The sequence below is a fragment of the Physcomitrium patens genome, chromosome 4 (assembly GCF_059467195.1).
Source record: "Physcomitrium patens ecotype Gransden chromosome 4, ASM5946719v1, whole genome shotgun sequence".
NCBI classification, from domain to species: Eukaryota; Viridiplantae; Streptophyta; class Bryopsida; order Funariales; family Funariaceae; genus Physcomitrium; species Physcomitrium patens.
The window spans coordinates 7,629,175-7,641,625 of record NC_143413.1 but is presented as its reverse complement, the minus strand read 5'-3'; the positions used below and the strand labels follow the sequence as shown (position 1 = coordinate 7,641,625).

At 29.9% G+C, this 12,451-nt stretch overlaps 1 long non-coding RNA gene across 1 annotated transcript; it reads left to right on the top strand.

The window, feature by feature from the left end:
- The first annotated feature begins 818 nt into the window (after positions 1-818).
- LOC112281154 (uncharacterized) lies at positions 819-1,816 on the top strand. The gene is made up of 2 exons (XR_002969532.3): positions 819-1,067; positions 1,239-1,816. It is a non-coding gene; the product is annotated as an uncharacterized LOC112281154 (long non-coding RNA).
- Positions 1,817-12,451: the final 10,635 nt, after the last annotated feature.

Genomic DNA, 12,451 nt, shown 5'->3' with positions numbered 1-12,451 from the left:
TCTGTGGTTCCCGACAACGCCGAATCAGTGCTGATACAAATATAAATGGAAAAATAGCTATAATAGTAATAATGGTACAGACATGTGTACAGACAGGTTTATTGTCTGATGCAAGCAGAATCCAACAATACCTAATGATTGATGTTCCTACAGTCTCATCTATTGCAATATCCAATAGAGGAACTACAACTTGCAGCTTGTTATCGTTTGTGTGCGTGCAATTAGTTTGAATCAGTACCTTTTCAAATATTCCGAGCACGTGTAACGCATATTCATGAATCTAGGTTTCGTTTACTTCAGATCATTAGGTTTTGATGAGATAAAAATTTTAGTGCTGTCTTTTTTTGGAACAAGATGCATCTATTATAAGCATTGAATAGTGCGTGGGTTTATGTTTTACTCAAACGGCTACATTAGTACCAGTTCTGCTAAAACATAGGCACCGTTTGAATGACCTTTCTTCGGAAGAACAAAAATTACTGTTTGTGTCTTTTCTGAGATATGTGAAAGACTTTGTGTGACTAATTGAAAGTTCATTTTCACGCAAAGAGAAGAAGATTGTTTGACCTTCAATGTAATTTGAGAAGAAAGGCTGATGACGAATCATTAGCATCAGCAGTAGTGAGGAATGCAAAGAATAATGCCTTTCCCGATATAGGACCTTGTCGTGGCACATCGAATGCTGTGGATGGCTGACTGCTTGATGATTCTGCAAAACGCAAAAACTGCAATTCTATAATTGTTTGCGGGGCCCACTGATTGGTCCTCTTGGCAGCTGAAATTAAGTATAAAAATGACCAGACTAGCTTTGTGCTGCTGTGAACGAGCTTTCTGCGAGAGAGGCGGTGCTGTTCTATCTGAGAGAGACAGCCACGGAATCTTTGAATCGAGTAGCCTTCACCCAAGAGGTTTTGATTGTTTTGAAAACTGACACCAGAACGAAACATCCAAGGAGGAGTTGGTAAGCTGAATGACTGCGCAAGAGTTATGCCGTTCAGCATGCCTTCCGAAAGAGTGCAGCAGCTCTGGTATCCTGTGTCAAGTAATTGGAAGCATCGCAACAAAAGGTGAGTAAGACTGTCTGATGATCAAATCCAGATCATGTTTCACGTTTTCTGTACGTTGCCTTAAGCTCACCTGAGTAGGAATCACTATTCCTCTGCAGCGCCCTTTTAGTCTTCCAGATGTCCTGAGCATTTTCCCAGTTGAGAAGAGCTAGACTTGGAACATCTGTGCAGAGTTCGAACTTTTATGCTGCGTCAGTGCATAGGACGACGTTAGTGCGCAACTTCGACAGAACCAAACGTCCTGCTTGAGCCTATTTCCCCCTGCAACGTAATCACACATGAATCACCAAGTTTGTGATACCCAGCTTGCTCGACTTTGAGAGGAAATCGAAAGTCACAGATAGCCATGTTTGTAGAAAATCCCGTGTTGTCCCCAGTCTCCAGATTTGGCTGGGTGAGGTAGCACTGCGTGTGTGGTTGACAACTGAGAGAGATCATTACAGCAGGTGCATGTATGGGGAGATATTGATAGTCTTCGTAATGTTTGCTGTAATTAGCACCGACTTTGTATACAGTCGTGATGAATTCTTAGTTAGATGTTGTGGCTATTCCCATTTTTTTGCTAGTTTGCTTTCGCAAAAGTTTTGAAAGGAATTCTTATCGCCAAGTGCGCATAGTCCGGACGAAAGATTCTTGAGGGATATTATTCCCGAGTTTGTGGAACATTAATGCCGCATCAGCTGCAATAATTGTGGTGTTCCAGCTTGCATAAAAAAATAAGCAATCCAGAATGTGCATTTGCTTTTGTAGCGATTTCACTTATGCCTCCCATTGATCGTTGGCAGTCGATGTTAGCTTTCGCAGCACGCATCACAAATGACGCACGCTGTCCAAAGCATATAGTCACCCATAACAATGTTCTCATCTGACCTTTTCTGCCTTCCGAATTGGACCAACTGTGTGACATCTTCAACCCGAAAACGACATATTTTTAGACCGAAGTGCCGAAGAAAAGTGTGTAGCACTGTTCGAGTGATTAGATGCGTTCAGTTACAATTAACATGATCATCATTTAATTGAGGTTCACTACCTCTGACATACACTGTTGGAAAGACCTGAAGTAACTCCCAGTGTGAATAATCAGCACAGCAATGTTCCACATAGTCAACAGTCTCAGAAGTTCAACCACTCTTCAAAAGCTACGCTACCGATCTGGTTTAGACGGTATCCATATTCCTGCACAATACTTATTTTAACATCACAATCTGTGTGATGTTTCCTTGCCTTGGAAGTTCCATTGCTGTTCGTTGCATGAAAACAAACATTCTGAAGGGTTCGAGTTCTACCCAACGCTGGATTCTGAAAGTTGACCATAAGCATCTTATTTCTGTGAGATAACTTGACTTCAGTGGCTCTCATGTTCAGACTGCCTAGATTAAGCTTCTGTGAAATGAGCTTGAATCATGCGGTTGAATTCGGTAAATACTGTAGTCAAAAACCTGTAAGCAAGGTTAGTGAATTGATGCATTATTCGATCTTATCTGTGTGGAAGGCCAGTGCTTTCCGAATTGTTGGAAAAAGCTTCACTTCCATGGTAGCCATGCCTCATCCCAAGGATCATGCATTAGGTAATTTTTAGATGCTAAGCAAGCATAATGAATCACATATAGCATGGCTTCAAAAAATAGAATTTAACAGACTTACTCTTACAATAAACTTTTAAAGAAATTACGTCTTTATATTTATTAGCATTGAGGTGTTTTGATTCATTTTGGGAGTAATATGATAAAGAAAATCTAAATATTTAATATTAGTTTTTTATTTAATAAAAGAACTGTCACATAAAACATTGAATAATTGAGTTATGAATATATTTATTATTAATTTAGTGAATATATTTTTAAATATCAAATTATAATATATATATATATATATATATATATATATATATACTGTATGTATGCATAAAAAATGATTTTTTGTTTATATGTGTTTTTATTATCATTATTTTAATGATTTTTGCATGATATTAATAAAAAAAATTATATAAATTTGGCTATATTTTTTAAAATTTTAATTTATTGCGGTAATTAGATAAAATTAACAATATCAATGTCTAAATCAATAGCAAATAATTGCATCCATGTTAGTAGAAAATTGCAAAAGTTTAAATTAGAGATGTAAATATTATTAGTGCCAAAATTCCATATTCAAATCAAAAACTAATTTTTTAATAAATATAAAGATAGATAATAGATGGATGGGAGGTTGAATAAATAGATAGATATATATTGTCAAATGTATCATTATAAAGTAAAATTATATGCTTAATTATTATTTTATTTCTATTAAAAATGGTAATTTGATTAGTTTTTTTAAACTAAATGTATTTTTTTGGATTTATTAATAAAATAATTATAAAATATTTTTATATAAATCAATCAAAATTATTATTATAAAGTAAAATTACATGCCTAAAATTATTGTCCATAGTTTTATTAAAAAAATAATGTAAATCTTCATATATAATTAATATTGTACTTATTTATATGATTATTTTAGTACTATAGAATCAATGATAATAATTTACATTACAATACTTAAGGATTATTATTTAATTTATATATATTTATAAATAAGGATTCAAGAACATGAATGAAAGAGCATTAAATTCATACAATATTAATTGTTAGTCAAATTTACAAGCATTTTTTAATGTGCAACATTTCTTGCTCTCTACAAAAAAGTTATAATTAAATTTTTGAGGTCACAATTACATTGTTGTAAGTTATTGTCAAAATTCATTCACTTAAAGTTTCTTCATCAATTTTTGATGGTAAAATTATACTAATAAAGGATGCATTGGTACCCAACTATGTGATCTTTTTCTTCTTATTGTAATTATGTGCATTTATTTTATGATACATAATCTATTCATCATATGTAACAAAACTCTAGAAATATTAATGTAAGTATCTTGGGTGATAATAGAAAGATTTCGAAGCCAAAAGTCACACTGGTAAGATTATTGCCTGGCAATATAATAAGTAAATTAGACAAAGTTATACTAGTAGTGGCATAATAGCAGAAATAACCATTTTGATATCTAGAATTGGTACCATAGCAAAAATGACCATTTTAATACCTAGTAGTGGCTCCATTGCAAAAATAACCATTTTGATATCTAATAGTGGCACCAAAGCAAAAATTACCATTTTAATATCTAATAGGGGCACGATTTTAAAAATAATCATTTTGATATCTAGAAGTGGCACCATAGCAAAAATAACCATTTTGATATCTAGTAGAAGCACCATAACAAAAATAATGATTTTGATATCAAAAAGTGGCACCATAGTAGAAATAACCATTTAGATATCTAAAAGTGGCATTATAGCAAAAATGACCATTTTAATATCTAGTAGTGGCACCATTGTAAAAATAATCATTTTGATATCTAATAGTTGCACCAAAGTAAAAATAACCATTTTCATATCTAGTAGTGGCACCTGAACAAAATAACCATTTTGATATCTAGTAGTGGCACCATAGAAAAAATAACCATTTTGATATCTAGTAGTGGCACCATTGCAATAATAAACATTTTGATATCAAGTAGTGGCACCATAGCAAAAGTTATCATTGTGATATCTAGTAGTGGCACCATTACAATAATAACCATTTTGATATCTAGTACTCACACCATAGCAAAAATAACCATTTTGATATCTAAAAGTGGTACTATAGTATAAATAACCATTTTGATATCTAGTAGTGGCACCATAGCAAAAACAATCATTTTGATATCTAGAAGTGGCACCATAGCAAAAATAACCATTTTGATATCTAAAAGTAGAACCATAGTAGAACCAACCATTTTGATATCTAGAAGTGGCTCCAAAGCAAAATTGACCATTTTAATATGTAGTAGTAGGACTATTATAAAAATAACCATTTTGATATCTAGTAGTGGAACCAGAGTAAAAATAACCATTTTGATATCAAGTAGTGGCACCATAACAAAAATAACCATTTTGATATCTAATAGTTGCGCCATTGCATTAATAACCATTTTAATATCTAGTAGTGGTACCATAGCAAAAATAATCATTTTCATATCTAAAAGTGGTACCATAGTAAAAATAATCATTATGATATCTAAAAGTGGTACTATAGTAAAAATAACCATTTTGATATCTAATAGTGGCACCATAGCAAAAATAACCATTTTGATATCTTGTAGTTGCACCATTGCAATAATAACCATTATGATATCTTGTAGTGGCACCATAGCAAAAATAACCATTTTGATATCTAGTAGTGGCACTATTACAAAAATAACCATTTTGATATCTAGTAATGGCATCATAGCAAAAATAACCATTTTAATATGTAGTAGTGGGACTATTGTAAAAATGACCATTTTGATATCTAGTAGTGGCACCAGAGTAAAAATAACCATTTTGATATCTAGTAGTGGCACCATTGCAAAAATAACCATTTTGATATCTAGTAGTGGCTCTATAGGATAATTGACCATTTTAATATGTAGTAGTGGCACTATTGCAAAAATGACCATTTTGATATCTAGTAGTGGCATCAGAGTAAAAATAACCATTTTTATATCTAGTAGTGGCATCCTAGTGAAAATAAATATTTTGATATCTAGTAGTGGCAATAGAGCAAAAATAACCATTTTAGTATCTAATAGTGGCACCATTGTAAAAATAACCATTTTGATATCTTATAGTTGCACCATTGCAATAATAACCATTATGATATCTTGTAGTGGCACCATAGCAAAAATAACCATTTTGATATCTAGTAGTGGCACCATAGTAAAAATAACCATTTTGATATCTAGTAGTGGCACCATAGAAAAAATAACCATTTTGATATCTAAAAGTGGAACCATAGCAAAAATAACCATTTTGATATCTAGAAGTGGCACCATAGCAAAAATGATCATTTTAATATCTAGTAGTGGCACCATTGCAAAAATAAACCATTTTAATATCTTGTAGTTGCACCAGAGCTAAAATAACCATTTTGATATCTAGTAGTGGCACCATTGCAATAATAACCATTATGATATCTTGTTGTGGCACCATAGCAAAAATAACAATTTTGATATCTAGATGTGGCACCATAGCAAAAATGACCATTTTAATATCTAGTAGTGGCACCATTGCAAAAATAACCATTTTGATATCTTGTAGTTGCACTAGAGCAAAAATAACCATTTTGATATCTAAAAGTGGCACCGTAGTAATTATAACCATTTTGATATCTAGGAGTGGCACCATAGTAATTATAACTATTTTGATATCTAAGAGTGGCACCATAGTAAAAATAACCATTTCGATTTCTAGTACTGGCACCATAGCAAAAATAACCATTTTGATATCTAGTAGTGGCACCATTGCAATAATAACCATTTTGATATCTGATAGTGGTACCATAGCAAAAATAACCATTTTAATATCTAAAAGTGGTACTATAGTAATTATAACCATTTTGATATCTAGAAGTGGTACCATAGTAAAAATAACCATTTCGATTTCTAGTAGTGGCACCATAGCAAAAATAATCATTTTGATATCTAGTAGTGGTACCATAGCAAAAATGACCATTTTAATATCTAGTAGTGGCACCATTACAAAAATAACCATTTTGGTATCTAGTAGTGGCATGGTAGCAAAAATAACCATTTTGATATTTAAATATGGAACCATAGCAGAAATAACCATTATGATATCTAGAATTGGCACCATAGCAAAAATAACCATTTTAATATCTAGTAGTGGCACCCGAGCATAAATAACCATTTTGATATCTAGTAGTGGCAGTAGAGCAAAAATAACCATTTTGATATCTTGTAGTAGTACCATAGCAAGAATTACCATTTTAATATCTAATAATAGCATAATTTTAAAAATAACCATTTTGATATCTAAAAGTGGTACCATAGAAAAAATTACCATTTTGATATGTAATAGTGGCACCATAGCAGAAATAACCATTTTGATATCTAGTAGTAGCACCATAGCAAAAATAACCATTTTGATATCTTAAAGTGGCACCATTGCAAAAATAACCATTTTGTTATCTAGTAGTGGCACGATAGCAAAAATAATTATTTTAATATTTAATAGTGGCACTATTACAAAAGTAACCATTTTGATATCTAGTACTGGCACCTTAGCAAAAATAACCATTTTGATATCTAGTAGTGGCACCATAGCAAAAATAACCATTTTGATATCTAATAGTGGCACTATAGCAAAAATAACCATTTTGATATCTTAAAGTGGCACCATTGTAAAAATCACCATTTTGTTATCTAAAAGTGGCACCATAGCAAAAATAATCATTTTAATATTTAATAGTGGCACCATAGCAAAAATAATCATTTTAATATTTAATAGTGGCACCATTGCAAAAATAACCATTTTGATATCTAATAGTAGCATCATATCAAAAATAACCATTTTGATATCTAAAAGTGGCATCCTAGCAAAAATAACCATTTTGATATCTAGTAGTGGCACTATTGCTAAAATAGGATATAAAGCAGTGCCATGGTAAGTTTTAGGCTTTACATACACAAGTAGAGGGATTTTGAGTTTTTTTTTTTTTTTTTTTTTTTTTTTTGGAGTTTGGATGTGTGGGATTCTTTGTTGTAGTACTTCATGTGCCATTGATTTCATTAAGTCCTCCAAGCATTTAGTGTATGCCAAAATATAAATTGTTTTGCTTAAGTAATAAAAAAATCATAATTATGAGGAGATTGGTGTAATCTTGGTACTATGGTGTCATTGTAAATGTATTGTGCATTAGTATAAAGACAAAACAATGTAAAAGAAACTAATATAAGATTAATACCTGTATTAAAGTTTATTAATTTTTTGTTTTTAATGTTGATAATAAATTATAAGATTGTAACTGAAATCAATGATTGAATACATTATTAATCCATACCCTCTACTTCACATAATGCACAAAATCCAAAACATTATGATTGTTCTAGGGAATAGTGTTTATTTCTAATTTACTATCAATGTTTATGTTTACAAAACATATTGAAGTTAGTATTGAATCTCAATCTAAAATCATTCCAACCAAGAATGATTTAATTTTACTAAAAGCCAAAAAAAAAAAAAAAAAAAAAAAAAACACATGTAAACTTGTTAACATTATTAATGAAATTACTGAAGAGATCAATTTAAATTCTACTTATTTATGTACAATTTTTAGACTTTCAAGGAAATTTGAATTATGTAAAAATATAGTCTTTTTTCTTAAATATATTATTTCCAGAACTAGAAATAAAAATAAAAATAAAAATAAAAAATTGACTGCAATTTACTAACTTGAGTATAAAATTTATAGATTTCATGTTAACCATCATAATCTATCCAGTGTAAGATGTAATCAAATTATAGGCTTGTTTCTAACAATCCACAACTTATTATGCACATTTTTTATAAAATTTATGTATATATATATATATATATATATATATGTGTGTGTGTGTGTGTGTGTGTGTGTGCACTCATAGAACATCTTGCATCCATAGCATATTAAAATTCAAATTATAACCAAGTTAACCATTAATCAAATACAATCAATTTAAAATTAAAAGAATTTTTTTAATGATACTAATTTTTTATGCTCAATTTGTAGGATCATATTAAAAAATTAAAAAGGTGGCACATGTAAATTTGATTCAACTTTGCTATCTTTTTTTAAAAAAAAGAATAAAATAATATACCGGAGTTAAATACTTACGAAAAGGAATCACTACAATAAAAAATCATTTTCATTGGATGCATTTAATAGTAATCGGGATGCCACTTGCCAACAGGATCCTTTTTGTCTACAAAAGTAGCCTTTGTTCATGCCTATATTGAGAGGATTTTGGGGACATTGTCGTTATATGTAAAGTCTTGCTTGAGAATGCACCAGGTACCTAGCTTCAGAAAGAAGAATGGAAATTGCAATAACAAAATCCTAATTCTAATAGAATACTAACAATGCTCTAATTAGACCATAATAATGCTAAGCAAGCTTAATCAAATTCAAAAAAAAGTCTCAAAGAAATTTCAAACAAACAATAAGAATTCTTAAAGAAATATTAGAAGGATCACAAATATCACTCGAATACATCTCAATTCAATCTTAATTTAATTCTAGTTAAAATCCTATTGAACTTCATTCAAACTTTAGGCCAAAACTAATTGAATCTTAAAACCTAATAAAATCCTAAATCCTAAATCAAACCCTAAACAAACCTTAAGCCAAACTTTAACCAAATCCTAAATCAAATCTTAATAAAATCCTAAACCAAATCCTAAATCCTAAATCAAATCCTAACCAAATCTTAATCCAAATCCTAAACCCTAAACCAAACCGTAAACCTTAAATCAAACCCTAATCTAAATCCTAAACCCTAAACCAAATCCTAATCAAATCCTAAATCCTAAATCAAACCTTAATCTAAATCCTAAATCCTAAAAAAACCCTAATTAAATCCAAAACCCTAAATCCTTAAAAAAATCCTAACTAAATCCAAAACCAAATCCTAAACCCTAAATAAAACCCTTACCAAATCCTAAACCAAATCCTAAACCAAACCCTAGTAATTCCTACATCAGATTTAAACCTCAATAACTAATGAATAAACCATTGATCTTAACTCAAATTTTGCACACTTCTAAAAAAATAAGTTAAAAACAAGCACAAAAAAATTGAAAAGGATCGAAGTTACCAAATTGATGATAACTTCAAAAATGTTCTCGGGTATTGGCCGGCCTCCTTCTCTAATCTTGAAGCCAATCTTCAAGAGCTTGTATCTCTCTTTTGCACCATTCAATTGATCTCAAAATTCTCATGCACATAGAAAAATAAGTCTTATATCCTCTCACACAAGTTTCACTCCAATCCAAGTAGTAGATTGCAAGAAATCTTAAAAACTCTCACAAGACCTAAAATTCTACTTTTTGAGACCTTGACCCACTTAAACCTCAATATCCTTCAATTCAACCGTTAGATCGAGCTCAAATTCACAACACATATTGAACACAACTACAACCATAAACTCACAAAATTTCATCCATAGATCTGCTACAAAACTCTTGAAATCACCCAAAATATAAACCTTATTTTATTTCATAAAACTCAAGTCATCCGAAACAAGCATTGACTTTGCAAAGCTCTCACAAAGTCATAACAACTCCAAATCACCCAAAATCAACACCTATAGAAACTTTATTCAATCTGCTATCAAACTCCACTCTTCGATCTGCCAAAGAGTCCTAGAGTCATCGTCGAAACTCAGTTTTGTGCCTCAGGGTCTGATTTCGACCCTAGTTCATAACCGGCCTTCTCCGGATATCAACATTTAGTTTTTTTTAAGTAATTTTTATTAGAATTTACTCTTAACTTCTTCCTAAAGATTTCTATATCATTTATTTTTCCAATTTACCTTATTTTGCTTTATTTTTGGCCCTACAAGTAAGTAGAAGCTATTTTTCCTAAAAGGGCAGCATTACTACTAAAAGTTTTACTACCTTCCTATCTTTTATCCATATTTTTCTATCTTTTTTTTAAACTTGGCTCTTCTATAATAAGATCCATATTATCATCTTTCACCATACAGTTATGTTACAATATGACAACGCTGCACACAAATTCACACAAATAACCACAATACTATCATTCCAAATTATTAGATCTGTCTAGGCTTGATTGTATCACGTAAAATAATATTACATCATGGAATATTTTTTTTTATTTCTTTACCATCACATAACGAATCTTCTTAATTTTCATTAAAAATAAGCATATGTCCAAATTTTACTTAAGTTCAACTGTATCTAATTAGTATAATGTTTCCAAATTCAATCTTACTATATACACAATTTCTAGAATTCTAACAAATATAAAAATTTAATGTGGAAAATCTAATAAAAAAATAGTGTTGATTTTTTTTGTTTTGTTTTTATTTTATTAAGATATAGGATGTGTCTGATAACTTTGATATTTGATCAATTTAATTCAAAGTCATGAATTAGAATAAAAAAATTAATTTAATATACTTTATTATTTTAATTATTTAATCTTACAAATTTATGTATTTGATTTTTTATTTATCAATAATTATTTGACTTATTAAGTTTTTTTTCTAGACATAAAAAATAAAACCAAACTCTTGGATGTTTAAGTGATTTTGACATGTGAAATTGGTTTATAATCACTAAGTTGTATGGCAGTTTGAGAAGAAAGGTATCTAGAAAGTATCTTAAAATTTTTACTTCATTATTGTACATGAATGAGAAAGAGCTCATATACCAATATTGAATCTATTTTTCTCATTGTCCATGGCCAATAGATAGGGTAAAAATATAATTAATATATATAAAAAAGTAAGGCTAATTATTGAAGTTATCAATTGAAAGGATTGATGCCAATGGTAATAGATCATAGTAGTAGAAAATTATGGTGACTTTGAGCATGCATTAGGATTAATTCCAACCACTTTTCCAAGAGATTATTTTTGCTATTATCATATTAAGGGCCTTCTTTATATTGTCTAATTGATTCCGTATAGTTCTTTGTTTTAGCTCTCTAACAACTATAGCCAAAGTTGTGGAAGAGCTAAAATACCCTTAACCAAAGTTAAGAATAATTTTCTTGACATTTGCTCTCTTCAATCTTAAATTCTAATTTTAATAGGAGGATGCAAAAAAAAATTGATATATAAAGATATTTGATTAAATAACACAAAATTTAATCATGGATGAAAAAAAAAAATTATAATATTAACTAGGTATCTTTTTGATGTGATAGTTGTATAAGATATTTACATTTTATTATTTAGTATGTTATGAGTGGAAATTTGTAGAAGATTTCTAAATTAAACATTAATCAAGGTATTTTATTAGAAAGATTGATTTCCTTTGCTTTAGCCCCATCACTCTCTTGAAGAGTCTAAGCAGCTAAGTGCTTTGCATTAAATACAAAAAAAACTTTTGGAATTATTTATTTTTCTTTTTAGGTTTATTTTCAAATTAATAGTAAATTTTGATAGTTATTTTTTTCTTGTTACTGAAGTATAAAGTAGTAATAGAAAAAACATGTATTATTTAGAATGGAATTTTAAAAGATTGGAGTATGCAAAGGTAGAACATGATAAGTTTTTCATGATTATTTACTAGTACAAAGGGACTACAAGAGAAGATTTTATGAGTCAAACAATCAAATCTATTGTATATGATCTGACATAAATGCAATAAGATGAGATGGAAATTGGTATCTTTTTAATTATAGAGATGATACCTTTTACTAAATTTGCATTGTTGATCCTTGTTGTAGGTGCACATATATATCTTCAATGCTTTTATTTGTTGTTTGGGCATAATTGTGCTATTGCAAGTAAAAAT